This window comes from Lissotriton vulgaris, chromosome 4_1 (genome assembly GCF_964263255.1).
Source record: "Lissotriton vulgaris chromosome 4_1, aLisVul1.2, whole genome shotgun sequence".
NCBI lineage: Eukaryota > Metazoa > Chordata > Amphibia > Caudata > Salamandridae > Lissotriton > Lissotriton vulgaris.
The window spans coordinates 157,558,841-157,585,920 of NC_141691.1; positions in this window are offsets into that span (position 1 = coordinate 157,558,841).

A 27,080-nucleotide genomic window follows, 5' to 3' on the forward strand; every position below is an offset into this window, starting at 1 on the left:
AAAATTACGGCACTCACATTAATGTGACTTCACAGACGCTGTGACTTCTTTTTGGGTAGGAAAACGACCAACCCATTTGAACTTAAGGTAGTGGTGACAGAAAGGAAAGATGCAACAGGCAAACAGTCTTAATGTTACACAGATGTACAAAAATATATTCTGGAATACAGACAGTCTCACACGGATTGTTAAAGCGCAAATCTTCCATCCCTGGGTTTGTCAAAAGGGGAAACCAATACAATATCTCTTACCTACTATAGTAATCTGACAGACTCAATGTAACAAATACCTATCTCCAGGCTTTTACACTGAATAAAAGTGAACCCATAAGTCGTTTCTATTCACTTTGCTTGATGCTTCATACAAGGTAGACCAGGCCTATGGCATTTCACATACTTTTCTGAATGGGCCCATCAGATCCAAAGCCTTGATCATTGGCTTGTCACCAAAATCAAATCTGGCCATTTGCATGCAGCATAACCTTTCCCACAAGGCAAAACATGCAGTGGCGGCTCCTCCACTAAGGCGAAGGAGAGTCTCCCTACTACTTTTTAGAAGTGTACATAAGGGAAAAATAAAATGTTAAAACTCAATGTTATTATTATTTTTTTTCCTGCTACGGCAGTGCGACAGCTTGGCGGGTGGGGCGTCTCTGCTTTCAGAGCAGGGGTTGTAGTGGGCACTCTGTTAAGTGCACATAGATGTTTGGCCGGCCATCTAGGGCCAGCTCAACGTTCATGCGCACTTCGCATGTTTTCCACCCAGGCTGCATTACAATCTAGGTGGAGAACATGCCCAGGCTCCCAGGCCCCCAGTCCCCGTCTGAGTGCTGAACCATGGCCCTCAGACGAATCACAACGCTGCATTGCAGCATTGTGATTGTCTCAGGGGAGCCTGGAAGCTAGGTGCTTTCTGTTCTGCTGGAGGAAGGGACGAGGAGACATGCAGCGAGAAGGAGAGATGCAGTGAAGAGGTAAGTGGTATTTACTCTTTCTTCGTCCCCGGGATTCAGTGTAGCTGCAATTATGGGTAGTTCTAAATCAGGTGGTAGTGCACCATGGATTCAAAGTACATAGTAAGTAGATGTGAGTAGAGGAGCAAATCGAATCACTAAAACATCGGGTGGAATCCATCAGGGCTGTAGTCTTGTCTACCTCCATTCCTGAGGGCGCTTCTGCTACATTCTCCATCCTTCTAGACTGGTTGAGTTTGCCTCGGTCCTCATCATTTAGGGCTCTTGGGGCAGGTTGTTTTTCGGGGGAGCTGTCTAGATCTGCAGTCCTTAGTTGACAGTGATGTTTTTCGTATAGAGCTTTGGTAGAATTTCGTGAGAGCAGGCAATTTCAAGTTCAGCAGTCTCCCCACGCCTGGAGGAATGTTCTATTTCAGGCATAATTCAAGATGCAGTTTCCCTAAAGGCGAGCCAATATGAAAGTACCACTGCCTGATGAACTCAGACATTCACAGACAGAAGTTCCCTTTTTGGGGGGAGAGTTTTGCATCACGCGAACAAGACCCGAAGGTATCAGGGCGCTTTACATGAGTACCAGTTAAGTTACAGACGGACACATTAATTTTTGTTACTCACAGGCAGATGAAGTGATTCGCCCAGAATCACAGAATGTTGAGCGTCCCTGCCGAGATTCGAACCCGCTTCCCCAGCTTCAAAGTCGATTGTCCCCGCCGGTTGGCCACATTCTCACCCTTCGCCTTAGTTTGGGATTGAGCTGAACAGTAACCTTTCTTTACTTATTTATATTTTAGTTGATGAAAGTACATACAATGTAAAACAAACAAAAAAACTCACACATCCACAGTATGTTTTCCAATGGTCGAGGCAGTGCACAACCTCATCCAGGCCCACAGAAAGACCATGTTTCATCTGCCACCATCAGGATAATAAAGTACTGCAAGGACACCACTCAAGCCCTAGAGGGCGCACCTCTGCACATACAAGTGAGATGGAAACCTTGCCGTGCAGCACAGCCCACAGTCTGCTGGGAGAGTATGCAGAGGTGGAGGCCAGGTTGCAAGGTTCCTTCACTGAATCGCTCGTCTTGAGTTCCGCGGGTCTGGTCCTTTGGTCTTGTCATGATATTCTGATGTTGAGGCTAACACCAGCCACTGTTGTGCTGACCTCACCACCTTCTTCCCTTCCACTGTTCAAACAGTAGAGTGCAGTGTTCCAGAAAGTCTCAGGACCAGCAGGGGCTACCTCATGCTTAGATAAAACTACCTTCTTGCTGCTTCAAGTATGGGGTCCCTCAAACAACTGCTGCTCCCCGGTTAGGCTGCAAGAGTTCCTCCTTGGGCCTCACCTACCATAAAATGTTCTCTCCAGCATGTTCTCAACAGCACAGGGTCAGGTGCGCCATCATGATTTGCGCCCAACTCATCTCCCTCTCGAAGACAAGGTCTCCTACCCGCGAGGTAGCAGAAGGAATAGCAAAGAGCTTCACAACATCACTGAGTCAGGCGCTCCACATTCATTTCAATATCATAACGTATCTTTGGTGATCATGTTATCATACTTAGACTATTCGGAATCATTGAACAAAATTGATGTCAAGGTGCGGGCCCATAATTTCTAGATTTTCATGCCTTTGCCCAGCGGTAGCCCCTCCGTTAGGGCAGTGGAGAGCCGCGCGCCCTGCCACCAGCCGCAAATAAAACGGGGTTCTAGCTAAGGTCTCAACCTTCCCCGAAATGAAGCACAAGACCACCGGGTGGAGTAGAAGTACTTCTTTATTCATGAGAGGGAGAGCAGGATGTTGGCTGCTGCCAGTGCCCCATATCTGCACACTGCCTGAGCCATGGGTGTGCCGAACTGTAAGTCTACACATTAGTTGAGTGAGGTGGAGTCTCTGGGAGGAGCCGCAGAAGAACAACAATGTGACTACTTATTGTAACAGACCAAAGGCTTGGCAGAGAAGAGTGAGAGATAGTGAGAGAGAGAGGGATCTTGCTACAATGGCTGCAAGGAGTTGAGAAGGAATACAGGGAGTGGATGACATATTATACTCAATGTATTTCTTGGGTAACACCACTGTCCTGCCAGTGGTTCATGTGCTTCCCTTGAGCGGGAACTGCTCTCCAGTGTGCTCCCCCTCCGGGCCCCTGTTGTGTGAGGAGGAAGCCCCTTACGTGAAGTCTGGGTTGCCTCTGTCATTGGTTGCATGAGGTGGAGTGTGCTGTGTGGAGTCAGTGATAGACCCATCTGCCATGGTACCTGCATCACCCCCTGTCCCCCTCATCATGCTGTTTCTCTGTATGCCTGAGGTGAAACCCCCATTCTTTGTTGTCTGACTCCCATCCATTATATCCAGTGTAGTGGGGGTGCTGTCCTTGTTCCATCTGATGACTTTGTTGCATTTGGCCATTCAGCTTTGCGACCACACCTTGCCGTAGCTCAGCAAGGCAGAGCCCGCGTAACGTTCTCTAACTTGTAGAGGTTTGCTGAACTTTGCTGTCACCTTTCTTCTCAAGCTGCCCAATTTTACCCGGACCCAATCTTCCATCGCAAAGGAGACCTCTTGCATTCTATGCCTCCTATCATAGTTGTCTTTGTACATTTTTTGTGCTTTCTCTAAATTGCCTCTGACCACTGCTGGTGACCATTTGCTTTGTAGTTTCAGGTTCATCCAAATGTGGTTGTCTCTGGTGAACGGTTCCCTTCCTCTGAGAATCTTGAAAGGACTGTATCCTCTCAGGGTGGGTGTGAAACGATATGCCCACGCCATGTTCTTGATTTCCGTTTCCCCACTCTTGCCCACACTGATGGCTGCTTGAACTGAACCCATTATCACTCGGTTGAACCGTTCTGGTAGGCCATTACCTGTGGGGTAATGCACTGGTTTGTGCTTTGCCATGACTCCATTCCTTCGGAGGTAAGCCGTCCACTTCTCCAAAGTAAACTGGGGACCATTTTCACATGTAATAACTTTCGGAATGCCGTCCCTTAAGAATTCATTGGTGAGAAAGCAAATGACTGAATCTGTGTCCACCTTCTCGCAGACTTCTACCTCCGGCCACTTGGAGTATCTGTCGACTAGGACAATAACATATTTGGGAATACCCCAAGAGTCCAGTACTGAGCCCAAGATGTCAATCTATAACTCCTCCCAGGGGTTGTTGGGCGTGGTGAACTCACCCATTGGGGTTTGTAACATGGTCTGTGATTTGTTTGCGTTGGCGCAATGCTCACATACTCTGACATACTTCTCCACTGAGGCGTCGATGGCCGGCCACCAGTACGACTGTTTCACTCTCCTCTTTAACTTCACGATTCCCAGGTGTCCTTTGTGCGTTATGCTGAGGATGCGGTTCACTAACTCTCTTGGGGGGACTACTTTGTCTCCTCTTAGCAAAAAGATGGTGTTGTTGCTGATGGACAGTTCATCGCGAACCTTCCAATATTTTCTGAGGTCGTCGTCCATGTGCCCCTTCTCAGGTTTTCAGGGTACATCATCCTTGTTGTAGGCTGTCTCTCAATCATGTGCACTCATAATGTCCTCTTGGTCTGTTGAGAATGCTACTTTGTACTCGTCCAACTCAGTGTGGGTTGGAGGGCACCATGGCAGCAGAATGGCTAAAATAATCTGCCACCTTGTTCTGTGGTCCTGGTAGGTATTCTATGTCGTAGACAAAGTCCAATAGTCTGAGTGCCATCTTGGCGATGCGTGGAGTCGCTATTGCGTGACCACTGGAAGCGAGGACTTTAATCCGTTCTGAGTGTAAACCGGGAACCCAGCAGGTACTGAAGTCATTTTTCTATGGCCCAAATGGATGCCAATATTTCTTTTTCGATGATGCTGAATTTCTCCACATTAGGGTTGAGGGAACGTGAGGCAAAACCTATGGTGGTTTCTGTGCCATCTGTGGAATGTTGGGACAGGACAGCCCCTAAACCCTTCTCGCTGGCATCTGTTGTCAATATGCTGGGAGCGGAGTTGTCGAATACTTGCAGGGGAATGGCATCGCAAATGTCCTTCTTGATGTTCTCGAATTTATTGTCAGACTCAGACGTCCAACTGAAAATGTTTTTCTCCTTCAATATTTGGCACATCCTGAGTATTGTAGTGGCGAAATTCCTGACAAACTTGCTGTAAAATTCAGCCAACCCCAGAAATGAGCGGACCTCATCCTTGCTACGTGGCTTGGGTGCAGACATGATGGCCTCAACGTTCGCCTTCTTTGGAGAAATCCCTTTGTTGCTGATCTCGTGCCCTAAATTTTTGACGCAGTGAGACCATTTGCTGACAATTTGCGTAACACTGTTCTCAGTTGGTCGTCCTGCTCCGCTTTGGTCTTCCCCATGACGAGTATGTCGTCTTGGAAATATAAGACGCCGCTGAGATCCTTGAATACGCTGTGCATTCATTTTTTTAATACAGCAGCGGCGGACACCAAGCCAAATGGCATTTGCTGAAATCGGTAGCAGCCAAGTAGAGTGATGAAGGAGGTCAGCTTCCTGCAAGAGGGGTGAAGCGATATTTGATGATATGCCGCTGTGAGGTCTATCACGGAGAAGTACTTGACTCCCTTGGTCAGGGCCAACGGTTCGTTGATTCTTGGCAGTGGGAATTTATCCACAATTATGTTCAATTCTCTGAGGTCTATGCAGAGACGCACCTTCCTACTTGGTTTTCGTTCTACAACTATGGGCGCCAACCATTCTGGGCTCTCGATAGGCTCTATGATTCCGTTGTCTTCTCTTCCAAACGTTTAAATTAAAGCTGCACTGCTTCCCTGCAGTTAAAGGGAATATTCCAAACTTTATGCCTGACTAGTACAGTGCCTTCTTTTAGCAGTATCTTGTTCGTGAACTTTGAAAGTTTCCCTATGGCCCCGCCAAAGACCTCGGAAAATTCATTTTGCAATGTGGTTGCTTCAGACAGGGGTGGGATATCCGTCATGAGTACTTGTGTTTCTCCGCTGGGGTTGAGTTGGATGCCTAACGCCTCTTGGTCAGCCAATCCAAGGACAGAAGGCCCCTTTTCTGCAACATACAATTTGCAAGTGGTTTCCTTCGCCTTGGATTCAAACCTAAGTACTCTGAACCCAACCATGGGGAATTTTTCTCCCATGAAGGTGACAGGATGTACATCGGTGGGGCATAGACAACTGCCTACAGTGTTGGCAAAGTCCCTTTCCCAGATCCCTTTGGATTATAGTGTGCGGGGACCCCGAGTCCACTACCATGGAAATCTGTACACCCCTAATGGTCAACATACAGGAGGGCTATTTCCGACTATTACAATCAATGCCCATGACATGTTCCACAATGCATAGAATGCAATCCTCATCAACATCACCCTCCCCATCTTCTACTTCTGATTCATACAGGACACATTTGACTGTGACATTGCTGTGCTTCCGTCTGCAGATCTTACCAAAGTGTCCCACCACCCCACAAAAGGAACATTTTACATGGAAGGCAGGGCATCTCCTATCATTTGCCATGTGAGACTGACTACCACATCTGTAGCAACACCCTTTTTTGTCACCAGTTTGTCTGACGGGCCCGGTATATTTATTCATGGGCCTCCTACTATGCTTGTGCCCAGCGTTGGGGTGGGCTTGTCACTGGAAACTTGTTTGTCGCTCACTTTGCACCTGGTGGGTCTGCTATCATTCTCCTTCTTAGAAGCTACAGCACATCGTTTGGACAGTTCTGCCTTCTTGACGATCGCTATAATTTTATTCAAGGGTGCCTCCCCACAAACCCACAATTTCTCCTGTACACTAGTGTTCACTGTGTGCTTTATAATCTGATCTCGCGCAAATTTATCATGAAGGTTGCCAAATTTACAATTCACTACCAGTTTTTTAAGTTCTGCGACATAGTCTTCCACTGTTTCTGTGTCACTTTGTTGTCGCTGAAAAAAATTGTTTCTGTCTACGGCATTGCAAATGACTGGTTGATAATGGCTGTCTAAATCGTCTAAGGCATGCTGGAATACATCCGTGTCATCTGTGCCTCTCGATTTTTTTTGACCATGCCCTCGTAGACTCTCAAAACTTCCGGGCCCAGGTTGTGCAAAATCATTTTCTTCCTGCGTTTACTGGAGAACTCCTCCTCCCTCTCATCCTCCAGGGCAGACAAGTAGTTCACGAAGTAACACTTCCAGTAAGCCTGTTTCATAGCTGGCTACTGTGGCTTCAGGAGGAAGGGAACTGGGTTCGTCAGTGAGAAGGTTTGTGCGCACATTGTGACTGACCAGCAGCTATTGATAAGTGAAAACTGCTCACGTGAGAGGGTATGCTTTATGGCCAGTCCCAGTACCCACCGGAATGCTTGTCACCGAGATAGATGAAGTGTGTGTGTCACTGCAGGATTATGTGCTCAGGACCCATGCTTTTGTGATGCGCAGTCGCCGAATGATGGCAGATATTGCTGAGGTGCTGGATGGCAGAATGTGTGTCCTCACACACGCGCGTCTAAGGTGGCCGACATCTCTAGGTTCATAGATCGCCGCCAACGCATTACGCTCCCTGTACGATGTGAGGAATTGGCGCGTACTTCAAACTGGCTGGTAGCTGTTGCTGGAGGTAGAATTCTTCGGAAGCGGTGCCACACAAGAAAGAGGGATCATGTAGGAATCCCAACTGTCCACAGATTCGCTGGTGCTCTTCCTCTTCAACTGACCTTGGGTATGGCGATCCGGGCTGCAGAGGCGCCTTGTAACATACTGCGTGCACGGCGCTCGTCACAGGCTCATAGTGCCCTTCAGGCTGAAACTCGAGGTTCTTCCGCCTCATCGCCAATTTGTGATGTCTCAACCTTACCTGGAATGAAGCACAAGACCACCGGGTGGAGTAGAAGTACTTCCTTATTCATGAGAGGGAGAGCGGGACGTCCGCTGCTGCCCCATCGCATACTCTACTCCCCGCCTATCCCACCAGGAATAGCGGGTCATGGGGTGGTGCTTGAACAACTAGAATACGACACCACACTAACTCATCTTATTATCATTTTAATTTAATCTCCCTGGACCCGCCCCCAGGACTCTGATAAGTCTTGGGGGCGGGTCAAGGGGGATGATGCTGTGGTGGGAGAGTGGCAGTGCACTCCCTTGTCCCTTCACTGTGCATGAGGTGTTTGGCCGGCCATTTAAAGCCTGCCGAAACGCCTCATGCGCAGTGAAGCTTTCTCCAGTCCCAGCTGCGTTGCTGGGGTTTGAGAAAGCAGGCACAGGCTCCCAGTCGACCTAGGAGCGCAAAGTTATAGCACTCAGGCCAATAATGACTCTGCTTTCCTGCAGCGTCATGATTGGCTGCAATGCAGTCTGGACACATGTCCCTGAAGCAGGAACAGTGGGGTAAAGTGGACAGTGGAGGCGGCGGCAATCATGTAAGGTTATTTTATTTATGTTATTTTTTTATTTCAGCCCGACCCCTCCCCGCCACCTCCCTCTTCCGGCCCACCCTGCCACTTTAGTAGAGGACGGGCCGCGACTTTACCTTTGCTTCGTAAAATTATTTGTGGTGAATGATCTTTGGCGTTGTAAAATATCTTTCTCTCGCTCAACCTTCTTGCTGCTCTTTTTGTTGAACTCTCCCTTTTCCCTCACTTTCTAGCCTCTCTCTACTCTCTCTATTTGTTTCTACCCTTTCTCTGTCTGTCTCTTTTCTTTTTTGCTTTGCACCTCTATGTAGCTTCCTTTCTTCACTCTCTGCTCTCTCTTTTTTCCATTGTTCTCTTCTCTGCCATCTACTGCCTCTTTCTCCTACTCTCGTTCCTATTTCTAATTCATTTTCAGGTCCTTTGTCTCTTCCTTCTCCTCTCATGTTCTCCCTTTCTTCTCTATTTTCCATTTGTCCTCATTCTCATTCTCTATCTTTGTTCCATGATTTCTCTGTCTCATGCTCTGTCCCTGTTTCTGTGTCTTTTTCTTTCTCATTCTCCCACATTTCAGGTTAATTCAGTTTAATCAATCAATCAACCAATCAGGATTCATAAAGCACAGCTAATCATCCGATACAGTGTCCAGGGCTTGCAGGCCCGGAGGCTTATTCGAACAGCCAGGTCTTGAGGACCATTTGAAATTCTGGATTTGAGGTGATGGTCCGGAGGTTCTTGGGGAGGCTGTTCTAGGTCTTTGCTGCGATGTGGGCGAAGGAGCATCCTCCACTTCTGCTTTGGTGGATGCGGGGAGTATGGGTAAGTGAAAGGGCGGCAGAGTGTAGTCTTCTCGTGCGTTGGTCTAAGTACAGGTGGTGGTTAATGTAGGTGGGTTCCTTGGTTGTGGAGAGCATTGTGTGCATGGCTCAGCAGCTTGAATTGGCATCACTTCTTTACTAGGAGTCAGTGGAGTTTCCTGAGGTGGGGTGCGATTTGGGTTAATTGGGGAAGGCTGGGGATGAGTCTGGTTGCGCCTTTCTGCATGGTTTGAAGTCTCTGTATAAGGTGTTTGGCAATTTCTAAATAAGCAATATGCCTGAGGGGGCGTTGATTCGCACCCCACCTGCCGCACTGCAAACATGGGGAACCTTCCCCTTGCTTTTGTATCCATTTCTTCAACATAATCCAATTTTATCAAATGTAATCTTGAAACATCCATTGTTATCATTATTTATTCGAGACATTAAGCAGACTTCGAAACACAGCTGAGACAGTGACCTTTATCCTCCAATCTTTATTTTAGCGTCTTCAACAGTATCTTCACACATTAGAAGTGAAACGAAACAGAGTAGGCTCAACCTGTTATGCTCCCAATGCATTTCGAGCCTCATGGGCTCTTCGTCAGGGGTTTCTGTATGGTTTGAATCTCTGTAGAAGGTTTGTGGCAATTCCTAAGTAAGGGCATTCCTGTAATCCAGTCAGTTGGTGATGAAGGCTTGTGTCACAGTGCATCTTGTGTTTAGGGATAGCCACTTGAAGATCTTACGTAGCATGCGCAGAGTGAGAAAGATGGCATTGTTCTGTGATTTCATGGTGAGCTTGTTGTCAATGATGATCCTGGCGTTTCTGGCATGGTTGGAGGGAGTTATGTTAATTAAATTTGATATAGCACACAACTTCCCCTGGGGCATCTCAGCGGTGCCTATAGATTCAAGCAAGCATCCACAAGAGAGAAACAACTTAAAATAAGGAAGCTTTTAGCAGTTTCCTGAATTGATAGTAGTTGGTGCAGAGACGAATATCAAGAGGTAGTTTGTTGCAAAAAAAAGTGGTTCCAGGTAGGAAAAGGCTCTACCCCTGTACCTAGACAAACAGATATGGGGTACGCTCAGCATGGCTTTGTCCTGGGATCTTAGCTTCTAGAAAGTATGTTACGTTTAAGTTTCTGTTGGAGATATCTGGGTCCTTTACCCCTTAAGGCATTATGGGTGAGGCAGCAGATTTTAAAGATACCTCTCTTCCTTACTGGTAGCCAATGTAAGGATTTCAGTGAGGGCGGCAGTGGCATTCGAGGGAAGACTGAGAACAAGCCCGGCTGCTGTATTTTGTCTCACTTGCAATTTGGCCATAAGCGTCTCATGTACTGTAGCCAGTAGTCCAGTCAGGTAAAAAGAAAGATTCTATGTAATAGACACATGTTGTGAAAACACAATACAGTAGTAGCCAAAATCTGTTCTTGTATAGAAAGGGATTGGTCCGTTTTTACCCCAAGATTCTTCCTGGACGGTCTGAGGGACAGAACTATGCCCAATTTAGAGGGCCACCACTCATCGGGCCAAGAATTGTTGCCTGACCAAACAACATGATTTTGGTATTATCAACATTCAGCTGTAGACAGTTAGCTCTCATCCAGAAATGGCTAGAATTCCCCTCGAAAAATGATCTTTGATTTTAGCCAGATCTTTGTCAAGAGTGTAAATCAGCTGAGCGCCATCAGCATAGGATATTATTTCAAAGCCAAATGGCTCTATGATCTTAGCAAGGGGCGCCACATAAATGTGCGTGGGTGCGCCTCCTAGGTCTTATTGCCCTCAGGAGTCCTTCCATATGCTGCTGCTGTTGCCCTTCCTCTATCTGTCACTCTCTCCCTGTCTCTTTCTCACCTCACTCTCTCGTTGCTTCTGTTTTTCTGTATCTAGGTGTAGGAGCATGTAGATAAATGCAGACAAAATTATAAAACTGAAATACGTCAATAAAGCAATTGTCAAGTTGTTACCAACCAGATGGCGTTTAACAAATCCTATAATTAAAATGCATGGAATAAACAAATTCAGTCTTGAAGGCTGTGTTTTGTACTGTTGCACACAAATTATAGTTCTCCACTGAACCAGGATGTATAGTTCCTAAGAGCTGCTAGCAGATGGTTTAAACGAAAATCCAAAAAATCCCCAAAATAAAAGCTCTGTCAACCATCCAGAGGTTCACTTTGAACTTATAATTGGAAAGAAGAGTGGGGGGCGCTAGAGGGCGCGCTTACGGAATGGCTGCCTAGACGCGCAGCTCCCGTTCCTTGGCACATAATCCTTCACCGATCCTGCGCCACGGGGGGCTAATTCACCCCAAAAAGGTCAGATCCTGAGTCCAGCATCGTTCCCCACACTCGCTCCAAGTTTGGCGGCTCTGTGCGCTCCGGAACCGGAGATACGGACGGTAGCAGTTTGATCGACTCTGCCACTGGAGCTCGGGCAGGCGCCGGACCGGCTGCTGTATACACGCGACCCTGGGGATCGCCACGAGACTGCAGGCCGCACCTCGCCGCCACGACCTGCGACCCTGTTGGGAGGGCGTGCGGCGATCGCCGCGAAGGTAGGAGACGTCTGGCCGCCCTGCCTCGAGCTAAGTCCCCCCCCCTCCCATCGCTGTTAGACCCTTGTTGTTGGTGCTAGGGGGGGGCTGCTCCTCCCATGCTGGACGGGGCTGCGGCCTGCCCGGACTGATTCCCGCCTCACTGCCACGACTGGCCGGCAGGGTCTGAAGCCTGCCCCGCCGCGCTGGGACTTACCCCTGCACCGTGCTCCCTGCTGGCGGGCCCCTGCGCCGTGACCACACCAGAGGATACTGTCGGGTCGGGGGCTTGCTGTGTCTCCGTCCTGCGTGGGGGCCCTGGATTACCCCCCTGTGTTGTGGAAAACGAGCCATTAATCCTATCGATGCCCAGGCCGCTGGCGCAAACCGCCTCTTAGCTCCCATATTGATCAGTTACCAAAATAAAGAGACGGGCGCTGGAAGCAGGAATCAAGAACAGAGTTTATTTCTCATGAGGAGAGCATGTCATTTCGGACACGAAACACAGTGTCTTTTGGGAGGTGCTCTAACAAGTGAGCTGAGACTCTGGTTTTTATACTCTACAGAACACTTGATAACACAATCAGGAATGTATGACGCAAAAGAAAGACATCCCTATAATCCTCGTGGTGATCCTATAATCCTCGTGGTGATCCTACCCATATACATTCACAATGGGGACCCTTGACCTGCTGATAAGAGGGGAGGGCAATCACGCAGCTGAGTGTTTCGTAGGATGTGTACGCCTGATCATAGCCCAAGGGGTGGGGTGGCTAAGACCAATAGAGGATCCTTTGAAGAGGAGTGACTTCATACAATAAGGGCAGTAAATGGTATCTCCTGGCCCAGGCGATGGCCTCGGACATGTGTGGTCAGCCGGACTCGGGGGAAAGGGTCATCAAAGGAGTGGTATTCATGCCGCGTGGACAATCGGGCGCAGAGGGGAGACTTGTCAACAGAGGGGCATTCATGGAAGGGAAGGAGGTGTTGGTCAGGCGCGGCCGCGACTCTCAAGGGCAGGGTCTTGCAAAAGAAGGTTTATGACTTGCCTACGTGAGGAGAAGGGAGGGGTAGCCAGGGTGGACACAAGGACAGAGTCACACAGAGAGCGAGAGAGATCTTATGACCCGTACATGAGAGAGCGGGGGCAGTCAGGTGCAGCTGGGGGAGGGCTAGGCCTGCTAAGGCGAAGGATGCTTCTTCAAGAGGGAATGGGGGGTTTGCGTGGGTCGAGCAAAAAGGGGCTGCCTTTCAGGGCAGGGTCGTGTACACGCAGAAGGGGAGCCGGTGATTCTAATCTTAGGCGGGCAAAAAGGGCCAGGGTGCCTAAAATGGCTGTCATGTATACATGGGTACAGGCCTTTGCTGGCAGTAGGATGTAGTTAAATGCTTTACGGTATTCAGGGTACGCGCAGGGAGAGGAGTGGGAAAAGGGAAATGAACGCTGCTTATGTACATCAATATTTCTATATTTCTACAGTGTGGCGATCCCCGGGGGGGCTCTCTTCCTCGCTGCTGGCCGACGCTGCCTGACCCTGAAGCCTGGGCTTTGTCTCGATCAACCCTACGCCACTGGTGTCCTCTAGGTACTCTGCACATCTTTGCACGTACATCCACTGATGCTTCTCTGGAGCCTGGGGGGGGGGTGCAAACCGACAGGGCTCACCAACATCTCTCCTGTTCTACTCTACTGACCTACACTGCGGTGGGGCCGTCCTGCCCCCTCCCAACTGACCACTCCTTCTCAGGACCATTGACTTGCCCTGCTACTGCCCATCCGGGTTTGTGGACTGTCGCTGGGGGCTGCCATGGGGCGACCTGAACACCGCCAGCCTAAACTGAGCTTCGACAATGCTTGCAGAAGCGCTAAATCGACGCAGATGAACCCAGGACCTAGCGCATCTCCTCCACAACTCACCCCCCCCCCGGCCCCTGAGGCGGATCTCACGAGTCTGATCCAAGAGATGCGACAGGGCTTTGCCACTGTCGTGGAAAAAGTGGATGGAGTAACGGCTCGATTGGATGCCCTTGTTCACAAGGTTGACCGCCATGAGGAACGCATTACGGCTGCGGAGCAGCGGATTTCCGACAACACAGACACCACTGCGACCCATACGTCGCAATTGGCCAGGATGGACAATTTGCTACGCGTCATAGCGGCGAAGAACGAAGATTTGGAGGCGCGCAGTCGCCGCAACAACATACGCATAACGAATGTGCCGGAATCCACAGCCACAGGCAGAATGGAGCTGTACGTGGAAAAGTTGCTTAGGGGTTCCATCGGAGAGGACGCTTTTTCTCCTCAGTTTATAGTGGAGAGGGCCCACCGATCACTGGCACCAATGCCCCAGCCTGGCTTACCTCCTAGGCCTATAATAGCACGGCTATTGAACTATCGGGATCGCGACACTGCCCTCCGGGCGGCCCGCACTCAGAAGTCACTGCAGTACAATGGGGTCGCTTTTTCAATATATCCTGATTTTACACCGATGGTCCAGGATGAAAGGCGCAAGTTTCTGCCCGTAAAGAAAAAGCTGCGGGAGGCCCAAATTGACTACGCCCTCCTATATCCGGCGAAACTGCGAGTTACCCATCAGGGTAAGCAACGTTTCTTTACTAACCCGCAGAAAGCAGAAGATTTCTTGAAATCTGTACGTGCAGCGCGCAGGGGCGGGAATGTGCCTGCAGAGGACCTGGAGAATGCTGATTTACCCCCTGAACAACGAGATGACTAACTATACTTGCAGGATTTGTGCACAACGCCGGCCGCGCCTGCTGTCTCTCTGACAGTGTATGGAACTTTGGCAGCTGGAGCGATGAGAGAATGATGGACATGCATGGACACTGCACCCCAGTGGTAATGTACGCCAAGGACCACTCCCTTGGCCTTAGTCTCCACCGAGGGTAGTACAGTACTGGAGCTAAGGACCAGGTGGTGGCAGTACGCACTCTATGCTTTACCCCTACTGGGTGCTCCCCATTACATGGTTGAGTTTTTTGTTGCTGCTGTTGCGGTTGAGAGGGAGGTTGGGGCGGGACTACGAGGGGGGGATCCATGGCTACTGGCATGTTTGGGATGCTGGGGTGGGTGGGGGAGTTTGGATTTCACGAGGCTTTTGTTGCTTAGACTGTATCTTTATCTGCTGATATGGTGTTTCTTTGGGTTTGGGCGGGATGGCTGTGGCTATATCACTAGGGCCCCTCGGGCGCTTTCACATATAGAATTGCTGTATCTATGGCGGTATCGAATGCAAATGCGAGATTGACATGCATATCGTGGAATGTCAGGGGTCTAAATAATGCTAAGAAATGCAGAAATATAATTGCCTATCTGAACAGACATCATGTGCAAGTTGTTATGTTGCAGGAGACGCATTTGCCTGCTCAGGGCGTTGCCACGTTTGCGACAAAATGGGCTAGTACCCGTGTTTTTTCCTCATACTCGACATATGCAAGGGGGGTTGCGGTGCTCATTGCCCGCGGAGTGCCTTTTCATCGTCTCGGAGAGGCGGTGGACAAAGAAGGGCGTTATGCTTTACTGTGGGGAAGAATTGGCCGTGATGTATATGTATTTGTATCTATGTACGCACCGAATGTTGATACTCCTGCCTTTTATTCCACGTTGTGGGGGAAGATTGTAGCTGTTGGGGCAAGACATGTTGTGTGGGGTGGAGATTTCAACCTCGCACTAGTGCCCCCCATGGATAGGGCGGATGGTGTCAGCTCCTACAAGCCCAAGTCTAGGGAGACGTTGGAGGGAATCATGGAGGAGGGTGGACTCTTAGATGCCTGGAGACACCTGCATACCCAGGGGCGGGAAGGGACACACTTTACCTCACACACCGGGACATGGGCGCGTCTCGACTATTTTCTGGTTGACAGAGAGGTTACTGCGGATTTGGTAAGAGTAGAGCACCTGCCTAGGACTTTTTCCGATCACAGCCCTGTGACTATGCAATTCAGCATTCCTGGGTGGGACGATCCACGTCCTCAGTGGCGACTGCGTCCTGATGTGCTTTTGGACAATGTCTTCTGCACTGAGCTGGGTGAGGAGATAGCAGATTTTTTCCCAAGAAATAAAGGCTCGGTAGAGTCAGTTGAACACATCTGGGAGGCTTTCAAGGTCACCATTAGGGGCTTCTGCATCTCCAAAAGTCACGGGGTGCTGCGTGATATCCTACAGTCCATAGCTGCACTGGAGCGCGACCTGCGGGCTCTGGAACACCGCATGATCACAAATTCTGACCCACACCTTCACGCCACCTTTAGGGAGACACTATCAAAGTTTGAAGAGGAGGCAGCCAGGGAGGCAAAGTATCGGGGCAAACACTGGGTGGCTCGGAAATATTGTGAGGGTGATAGGCCTGGAAAAGTGCTCGCTGCAATCACACGACCGTCACGGGTGCACAACACTATACTTGAGATTACTGACGACACCGGTGCTGTAGTCAGGGACCCGGCAGAGGTACTGTCCACCTTCACAACACACTACTCTTCACTTTATACTTCTACGGCAGTGGAACACACCTCATACGCTGAATACCTTAACAAGGTGGCATTGTGCTGGCTCAGCGATGGGGACAGGGAGTTTCTTGCGGCTCCTTTCGAGCTCGACAAGGTTCGTGAGGCCATCATGTCCCTCCGGAATGGCAAGGCGCCGGGGCTCGATGGCTTACCGGCCGAATTTTATAAAACCTACGTCGACATCATTGCGCCGGTGCTCCGCGAGGTCTTCACGGAATCCCTAGCCGATGGGATACTTCCCCGCTCTATGCGTGAGGTGGTCATCACCTCCCTTCTGAAACCGGATAAAAACCCCGCCACCTGTGATTCATACCGACCACTATCCCTCCTAAACTGTGATGTCAAGATTCTGGCCAAGGTCTTAGCCACCCGACTGTCGCTGCTCATGACCAGGTTGGTCCTACCTGATCAGTCTGGCTTTGTGGCGGGAAGGTCTACGTCCCATAATCTTCGCACCCTCTTTGCCTTGCTTCGCACGGTTCACCCCGACATCCCTGTCGCAGCAGTGTTCCTGGATGCCACTAAGGCATTCGACTCGATCGAATGGCCTTACCTGTTTTCGGTTCTAGCCAGCATGGGTTTTCCCAAATTATTTCTGTCTTGGGTTCGACTTTTGTATACGGACCCCACTGCGAGGGTGCTAATCAATGGCCGCCTGTCACCACCTATTGCACTTACTAGAGGCACCCGGCAGGGATGCCCGCTCTCTCCACTACTTTTTGCCATCGCGGTCGAACCGCTCGCCTGTCGCTTACGGCAGCTACATCGAGAGGGAGCAGTGCAATGTCTGCAACGGCAAATAGATGTGTCCCTATATGCTGATGATATCACATTATACGTTAAACATCCCGAGACGCATCTCAATCCCCTGCTTCGGGAATTCATAATGTTCGGAGGGGTATCGGGTGTCCACATCAATTGGGCAAAGTCGCAGTTTTTTCCCCTCACGGATGCAGTGCATGTCTTCCCTCTCGATTACCCTCTAGAGTGGTGTAGCGATGATCTTAAATATTTGGGGATTCGTATATCTAGCGATAGAGATGAGACGTTACGTGCCAACTATGGAGTAGCCATGACCAAGTTAACTGCTTCAGTGGACAGATGGATCACATTGCCGCTCTCCATGGCGGGTAGAGCCTCACTCATTAAAATGGTGATCTTACCTCGCTTCCTGTATCTTTTCCTTAATATCCCCTATTACCCTGGCGCTTTTTTCTTCAGGACGCTCCACACGGAGCTGCGCAGGCTTTTCTGGGGTGGCAAATCCACCCGCTTAAAATGGTCGACGCTGACCCTCCCCTACGATGGAGGTGGCTTTGACGTCCCTGATTTTGAAACTTACTACCACTGTGCACAGGCGCACTTTGCCTACCATTGGATGGCTCCGACTCCTTTTATGCCGCACATAGCGGTAGAAGACTGGATTGTACACCCTATACCACTCAACGGTCTGCTGCACTGTCCTGAGACGTCCATCACCACTGCGAACACCTCAGTTTCCTGCACATTAGACGCATGGCGCCGCATTGCTAGACACCTGTCATGCCCATTACCCTACTCTCCTAAATTACCACTTTCTTACCACCCACAACTATCTCTCTTGGCGGAACGAGGTTTCCGTCAGCTATGTGACAAATTACTCATCGCCTGTTGGGGCGACCTGTTCCATGAAAGTAGTTTCAAGACTAAGGCCCCCCCCCCCCCCCCCTCTTTGGGCATGAATGTTCTCTTTTTTTTTTTTTTTTTTTTCTTCTTTCTGCATCCACAGCCCGTTTCACACTCTTGCTAGATGACACCCCGTTTTATTTTCTGCATCTATAGGACTCACCTTTGCAGACTTCTGCCACACTGGGATAGCAGTCCCGGACATCAGTTCCGCCATGGGCTGCGGCCTGCCTAACCCACCTTGCTGCACCACACTTCATTTGCACTTTAGTACAGTCACATACTGCCTCGTAGTTATTACCTGAGTTGGGAAGTTTTGGGTTCCTGTTCTGGAAAAAAGAAAAAAATACAGGAGAGGGATTTCATCTCTCGACTACAAAACCCTGTTCAACTGCTGCTCATCCTTGCTTGTCCTACTCCCCGGGCTGCAGAACCAGCATCATGTGTGTTTTTCTATACGCCGCCGGGCCCCCGGGATGCCGGCTTCTGGGCTGTGTACTGTTCATAACTTTTGCTGCTAGCCTCCGGGTTGTAGGCAGACCAAGCTGTGTACCAAACTCTGTTTACTCCAATAAAGCAGGTTGAACCCCCCCAAAAAAAAAAAAAAAAATAAATAAATAAATAATTGGAAAGAAGAGTAATTAAGTGAAAGTTTGGAGAATAACGTTTTCATTTTCAGTTAAATGCAGAAACATGAAAGTAAATCAGACACGTAGTCTTAAGTTTGCCAGAACAGCAGCGGGACTTTTCACACTCTCTGTACCATTGACTATTCCACACTTTCATACTCAAATGGCCTACATGTATTAACTGAAATAATTGTATCTCTGAAAAAACGTGCATTCGAGGTTCAACAAATAAACATATAAACATGCTAATTACCAGAATGTTAGGGTGGAAGTGAAATGTCTACTCCTATTTAGAGGGGAAACCTGTGCACATTTAAAATTATGAATGTGTATTTTTTTTAGCTCATGTCATTCTGGTGCAGTCAGTGTGAAGTTTCTTTAATCCATGATTTTCAACTTGAGAGGCCTCTGTTCCATTTGTAACGGTTGCGGATGAAGCTCCGCCCTCTTTTTTTTTAACACCTATATTACAATCTGCACAGGTAACACAGCTGTTTGCCACAACCTTGAGGCCGGCAGCGTTATATTGAACAATTAGATCACATGAAACACAGCTTTGACACCGACATCCCGGGGGACCGGCAGCGAGTCATAAAGTATCACACTGCTCCTTGTCGATATATAAACTTGCAGATATTATAACTGTAGTTGTATAAAACAAATAACCCCCCCATCTCACCCTACCATGCCATAAAATTCATACTCTCAACACAAATCCACATCCAATGATCTAGAGTCCCCCCCCCCCGCCCCCCCCACGTCTGTACACTACCCGTCACAAGGGACCATATCTACGAAAACACCAGGGACCAGCTCCTAGCCTTGTTGATGTCATTGGGGTGATCCAATTTGTCACGTAGTAGTAGACCAATGGGCGTCCAGATATACAAGGGTCTGAATCTACTAGGCATCAAATCCCAATAGGTCGATAATTGATCTTTACAGTACACAACTGCATTCAACCATTCCTCTATGGTAGGCAGATGCGATTTTTTCCAGTGCTTTGCAACCTGACGTTTAGCGAGCAGTAGTAGCATAGATGTCAGTTTACGAGCGCCCTAAGGGACCTCCATTACAAAGCCCAGTAGCGCCACCAGAGATGTAATCTGTAAAGTTACGCCAGTAATGTTACCAATATGTCTAAGCACATCCGACCAAAATCTCGCTACAGGGTAGCAGTACCACACTAGATGGACAAAGGTTGCATCATGTGCCCCACATCTCCAACATCTCGTATCTTGTTGCAACCCCATCCGATGTTGCTGAATTGGTGTACGATAAACTCTGTGCAAATAATTAAAATATATAAGTCGTAACCTATAGTTTGGCAAAAGATGTTCTAGTTGGGAACAGCAGTACCCATTGTTTGTCTGCAATGGTAAAATCCCCTTCCCTCTCCCATTCCGCTTTTGATGCAGTCAAGACAATAGGGGATGACTCTTGTGTTATGCTATAAATCCTCGTTATCAACTTCCTGGGGGAAGGATTGGCCAGAATATATTCTAGGGCTGGCAGAAGAGCCAGAGCCTTCGGAAACTCACCATATCTCGACTTGCATGCAGCCCTTATTTGGTAGTATAATAACATATCAGAACCCGAGGGTTGATCAGGTTCACGCATCTGCTGAAGAGATAAGAATACTTCTTCAGGGTACAAGTCCCGCCCCATCAGTAAACCTCGCCTTCTTGCTCATTCAGTAACCGCCTTATCCGTGATTGGGCCAATCAGCGGGTTGACCCCCAGTGGCATAGATGGGGCATATAGTTCTTTGTGTCCTGCCCTTTTCGCTATGTTTCTCCAGGTCTATCTCATCGATTCCACAATGTTTATTTCCGAGTGGGGTCGCTTATATGGATGGTGCACTGCTGCAGAAAGAGGGGTAGGCGCTACCATATCTAGCTCAATTGCCACATGAGGCTGGTACGGAGTGGGATTTTGCCAAAAATGCAAATACTGTGATTGTGCACTGTAAGCATAGAACTCAAAGTCAGGGGCCCCCAGACCTCCCTGAGAAAGCGGGAGGGTTGAGAGCTTCCAGGAAACTCGGGGCTGTCTGCCAGCTCATTTCAGATCAAGAACCCCGGTACGTAGCCGTTTAAAAAAGTTAGAGTTTAAGGGCATAGGAATGTTGACAAATAGATACAGCAACTTTGGAAGTATAACCATTTTCGTGATTGCAATTCACCCAGTTAGAGATAGCGGTAGGCGTGTCCATCGCAGTATTTTAGTCTCCATCCAGTCTATGACTTTTCCATAGTTCGCTAGCCATAATTCTTGCAAAGATCTACTTATCCATATACCCAGGTATCTCATTTCACCTGTCACCCACTGAATAGGGAATTCTGTGTCACATTTAGTCGTGTTATCCATGAGCTGGAGTATCACTGATTTTGCCCAATTTATCTGAATCCCCGTCAATCCCCGTATCTAATCAGTTCTCTCATGATGATGTTGAAATTGTCTTGAGGGTTTACTAGATAAATCGTCATATCGTCCGCATACATAGAAATTAATAGCCCTCTGGAAGTGAAACCAATGCTCCATTGTGCATGATGTTGTCAAAGCCTCGCCGCCAATGGCTCGGTGGCTATTGCGAAGAGCAGAGGTGATAGAGGGCAACCCTGTCTTGTCAGTTATCTGTCCGTTCACTCACACTTTTGCCGTTGGGTAAGTGTATATCAATTGTATTTGTTTAATGAAGATAGGACTAAGTCCCATCCTGGTCAGTAGAGCAAATAGAAAATTTCCACTACAAAGAGTCGAATGCTTTGGTGGCGTCTAACAGTGCCGCTACCACCTGAACATGTGGTGCTAAGTAATGAAGTAGGCCAAATATCACTCTCAAATTATGTGACGCCGATCTACCTGGTATAAACCCGGATTGATCTGGTAGGGCTATCTGTGGAAGCATAGGCTGCAGTCTGTTAGCCAAGAGCTTGGCATACATTTTAGCATCTAGGTTAATCAATGACAGTGGCCTATAAGAGTCTGGCCTAGTAGGATCCTTATCCGGTTTTAATAAGGTTATTATAGTGGCCTCTCTTAAAGATGGAGGAAGTAAGCCTGTTTCCATCGCTTCCAGATAGACCTGCAGAAGTCTAGGTGCCACAATAGCTGCGTATTCCTTATAAAAGGCAGCAGTAAATCCATCATCCCCCGGGGATTTGTCTGCTGACATACCAGAAATTACCTGTTTCGCATCTTCAACAGTAATATGTAATTCCATATATTCTCTTGCACCGTTATTAAACCACGCCAGTGCAATCGAATTCAAGTAGTCAGTAATGTCAGAGTTGGATGAGTCTGTGCAAGAAGTGTTCAATGACTGGTAGAATTGAGCCATTGTACGGAGAATGACCTGAGGGTTCTGACTATCTCTACCGCTTCTGTGTACAGTTCAGTAATGTACTCAGAACCTCGTGGGGGACGGAGTAGATTAGCAAGCGTTTTCTCAGCCCTGTCGCCCTCGCCATACCGCCTGGCCTGGGCATGTTTATGTAAATATGCTGTTTCCCTCTCCGCTTCTTCCTGAAATTCAGTCAGCTTCGCCCTAAGTTGTGCCTGTGTTGCATTAAATGGAAATTCCCGATTATCCCTCTCTAAATTTTGAATATCACGCTCCAGGGTCTGTAACGTGCTACGTATAGCCCTCAGGACTCCTGACTTTATTGACATGCAATGACCCCTGGCGACCACCTTGAAGGCCTCCCATAAAGTCCCAGGCGAGTCCACAGTACCCTCATTTATCTCAAAATATTCAACTAGTTTCCTAAGTTCCTTCCGAAAAACCTGATCCCTTACAGCCATAGAAGGAAATCTCCAGCTGAATGGCTGTATGTACTGCGGTGGATCCTGCAATTTTATTTGAGTGGGTGCATGATCAGAGAACGTACGTGGATAATGTATGGCGTCCGTGACCCACGTTTGTGAATCCCTAGACACCAGCCAATAGTCCAGTCTGGACCAGGCGTTCCGATGTTGTGATTCTGTGTCTAACTGTATATAATTTATTGGTTCTTTAATGCACATTAATTCGTATACTGGGACAAATCTTCGCATGTACTGCCAATGAGAAGAGGCACCAGGCCTAACCCTCCTGGGGCCTACAAGGCTTCCCTCTCCAGGAGCTGGAGAGCAGGTACACTTTATGTTTGGTGCGTGCGTGCATGTGTGTGTACATATGAATATATCAATTTATTGTGAGTGAGTGTTGTGAACGGATGTTTGTATGCACATTTTATAATGCATGGGTGTAAGTGACTGTATATGTGTGCGTTTGTAGACTGCCCGCCCCCTCCCTGCTAAAAATAACTGCCCGTCACTGTGTAAACACTGGAGCAGTTCTCATGGAAACTTCTTGGGTGCATGGGTCTTCCACAGAAGATGAGGTCACAAGCACATACAAAGTGTGAGTGATGACTAGTGTGAAACGTTGCATCTTTGACACGTGACACACAGAGATGGAGTCAAGATAGACTACAAGTCCCACAATAAGTTCCTCATATTTCAGAGTATTCCCTTGTTGCCAGGGGTTGGAAGCTTAAGAATTCTTGGAGCTAGTTCTTATAGCAATCAGCATCCTTGTATGTGAGAAGTCATGTCCCAAGTAAAGGAGCATATGCTGCCAGTTCTGGGGAAGAGTGCTGGAGGCAGATATTTAAGACAAAGCTGGAGAAAATGTTTCCAATGTTCATTGCAGTTTGTCAATAATAGTAGGTTTGCTTTTCTTCTTCAAATGTAGATTAACATTGATCCTCCTATTCTCAGTCCCAGATACAGCATCAAAAATATTACCAAATGACAGGAAATATTGGTTACTTTTAAATGTTAGACATGTAAGCTTACATATTTTTAATGTTTAAATTAATTTTAATAACTATGTTTTTGGGGGTTCTAACATCTTACTATTTTATATTTTAGTGAAAATAATTATAACATTTGTTATTTGAATTATTCATATTGTTATGTTGTTCTTTGCTTGTATATGTATTTTATATATTATGAATCCACGAACTCCACGGACAACAAACACAGGTACAGACCACTCCAGTGCAGGTTTCAAATGAAGGTGCTTTATTCCTCTTTTACTCTGGCAGCATGACGCATTTCGACCGGGGCAACCCGGTCTTGATCACATGGTGCATACAGAGACCACAAGTTTAAGTGCAGAAAGTCTACACACACTCCTTCCACCCAGGCATAGACAGTAAAGACATACTCTTATTAGCGATAAACTTTCCACTGCATTTAGAGTTTCCATCAAGAATAAATGATTAATCAAGTGTCGATGAGTGAGTGTATTCACAAAATATTCAATATAGCATATATTAGTAGTAAAAAAAACGACACTCAAAGACATTAATAAAGGTCAAGTGCGCACATTCAATCGAGTCTAACACAATTTACAGTACATGCTATTAGTAAAGTCTATAGTACCTGCTGTTGAGAGAGCAATGTGCAAATAACAAATGTGCAAAAGTGAAATTAAAATTGAGTCTAAATATATTCACTCAAATATCATAATAGCGGATGTCAAGAGCATCAATAAAGTGCATGTGCTTATCAAAAAATCCCATAATGAACCCTAAATGATCAATGTGGTATATACTCAAACGTTGTAAAAAAAACGTATCGAGAGCAATAAATACATGTATAAATACATCAATAAATACAATGCCCAATAATTAATCATCAAAAAAGGGCTTGAATTCTCCAATTGCAATATTTACGGTGCCACAAACCAATTTTATGCCAACTAATTAACCTTCAAAGCCCCCTACCACACCCCCCACCAGATAAAAACCAGTAAAACTAGAAACACTAGAAAAACTAGTTAAATCTGTTAAAAATATAAAAAAAAGGGGACAAATAAAATTCATAGTACAAAAATTAGAGCTTGAAATTCATTCAGCAAGATAGCAGCAATTTGAAGTCGAACTGTAAACAATTTGGATAATATAAAGGGAGCAAGCCTGCCCCCCACAAAGTTAGAAAAATTGATTATTAATTGAGTGCGGTTACAGAAATCCGATAATTTGATATATATATACAATAAATATGATTATAAATATTCTATAAATATTCATAAACATTTCATAATTTTTTTTATAAATCTTCCCCTGTGTTAAGACCATTCGGAATTTTGGTATTGAGGAGTAGGGTATAATGGCTCTCCAATTGTCTAAGTTTATGTTCCCTATCCCCACCTCTCTTAGAACTTGGGACTGCGTCAATGACAAAATAACTCAAGATTATTTTGATGCACCAATTTGAAGTGACGTGCCACCGGATAGCTGGGGTCGGAGTTCACAATTGCTCTTAAATGTTGCAAGATGCGGTGGTAAACCTGGAGCTTAGTGCTCCCAATGTACAGCATAATCTGTTTTACAGGTGAACAAACCTCTGATTTTAATAGCTTCTTGACTAAAAGCATCATAGTACTCCGAACTTACAGGCTCTGCATGAATGCATGAACTGCATTTAAAAAAGCCTGAACGATTGAAGAGCCAATTAGAAGATGTATATATATATATATATATATATATATATATATATATATATATATATATATATATATATATATATACTAGCAGCCCGTCCCGACGTTGTCCGGGTATGAATTGCTGCCGGCCAGTAGTATATTGTTTTGTAGGATTTCGTTTTGATAGCATTTCTTATCTGTCACAGGCCTGTGAAACGCTCCGATTCACAGTGCATTGCTGATGCACTTAAGAGTGCGCGTTCAGTAGTGTGTGAACTCGACTTTCCCTACTTTATTTTTCCTTGCAATATTATATAGCGCGAACTCGACAACATGGCATGAGCACAATTTACATTACAGAAGAACACATTCATTTGTGGTAGGCACGGAGAGACAAAGCGATTTGCCTGGAATCACAGGATGTTGAGCTGATGCTGAGATCCAAATGTAGCTCCCCAGCTCTGAAGTTCGCAATTCTAGAACTTGTGGCGGGAGGTGTGTCTAAACGTGTATGTCGGTGCTGGCCATCAATGAGAGAGACCTGTGTATTTTTCAAATCGGTGGTGAAAAAATATGAGTATGTTGCTGCAGATGTGGGCCGCCATGCCACCAATGTACTTACCGGGGGAGGGTAAACACCCATTATTCCGCAACTTTCTTTCCGCATACCGTCACTCCGCATACTTTCATTACGAAAGTACCATGACTCCGCAATGCCATTATAATGCATGGCATTACATTTCATAGTGCTTTTACCACGCATGCATTTACAATGAAATTCGTTGTAAATGCATGAATGGTAAAAGCATGTTTTTTTAATGTTTGGATAAGGTAAGTATGGGTATAGGGGTATATGTTTTGGGGTACTGAGGTATATGTTTTGGGGTGTTTGGGTATTTTAAGGGTTCAGATATAGTTTGGGGTTATGGGGCACAGGGGTAGTTTTAGGGTTTAGGGATAGGTATGGTTTTTGGGGTACAGGGGTATTTTTAGGGTTCAGGGCTAGGTTTGGGTTTTGGGGTATAGGGGTATTTTTAGGGTTCAGGGGTAGGTTTGGGTTTTGGGGTACAGGGGTATTTTAAGGGTTCAGGGCTAGGTGTGGGTTTTGGGGTACAGGGGTATTTTTAGGGTTCAGGGGTAAGTTTGGGTTTTGGGGTACAGGGGTATTTTAGGGTTCAGGGGTAGGTTTGGGTTTTGGGGTACAGGGTTATTTTCATGGGCAGGGCTAGGTTTGGGTTTTGGTGTACAGGGATATTTTTAGGGTTCAAAGGTAGGTTTGGGTTTTGGGGTACAGGGGTATTTTTAGGGTTCAGGACGAGGTTTGGGTTTTGGGGTACAGGGTTATTTTTAGGGTTCAGGGGTAGGTTTGGGTTTTGAGGTACAGGGGTATTTATAGGGTTCAGGGCTAGGTTTGAGTTTTGGGGTACAGGGGTATTTTTAAGGTTTAGGGATGGGTTTGGGTTTGGGGGTACAGGGTATATTTATAGGGTTAATATGGGTTAGTGTTTAAGGGTGTTGGGGTATTTTAAGGAGTAAGGGTGAGTTATGATTATGGGGTGCAGGGGTATTTAAAGGGAGCAGGGTGGACACCCGGAGCTGGAATGTACAGAACCTGGGAAGAAAAAACAATGAACTATTGGGCACAACGCTCACTTTTTTTTTCCGTATTACAGCGTCCCGCACACGCCCATGCCCCCAGCACACACCCACAGCACACGATATGAGACATGGCATTAAGGGCGGAACGTTTCACACGACCCCTGCATTTGTCACGCCCCAGCTCACGCCCACAGCACAACGCAGCCTCTGTCCTTCTGCTGCAACTGCCCTTTCCAATGCTGTATTGGGTGTTGTGATTGGTGCTGTGGTTCCTGAGATTACCCGCCTCAAAGGTTTGGGCTATCTCTTTATTATATTAGTATAGATATATATATATGTATATATATATATATATATATATATATATATATATATATATATATATATATATGTGTGTGTATATATATATATACACATGTGAGCAAGGCTCCTCTGAGCCAAAACATCATGCGGCTGAATTTGCACAAATAAAATCTTCAACACTTACTTGGTC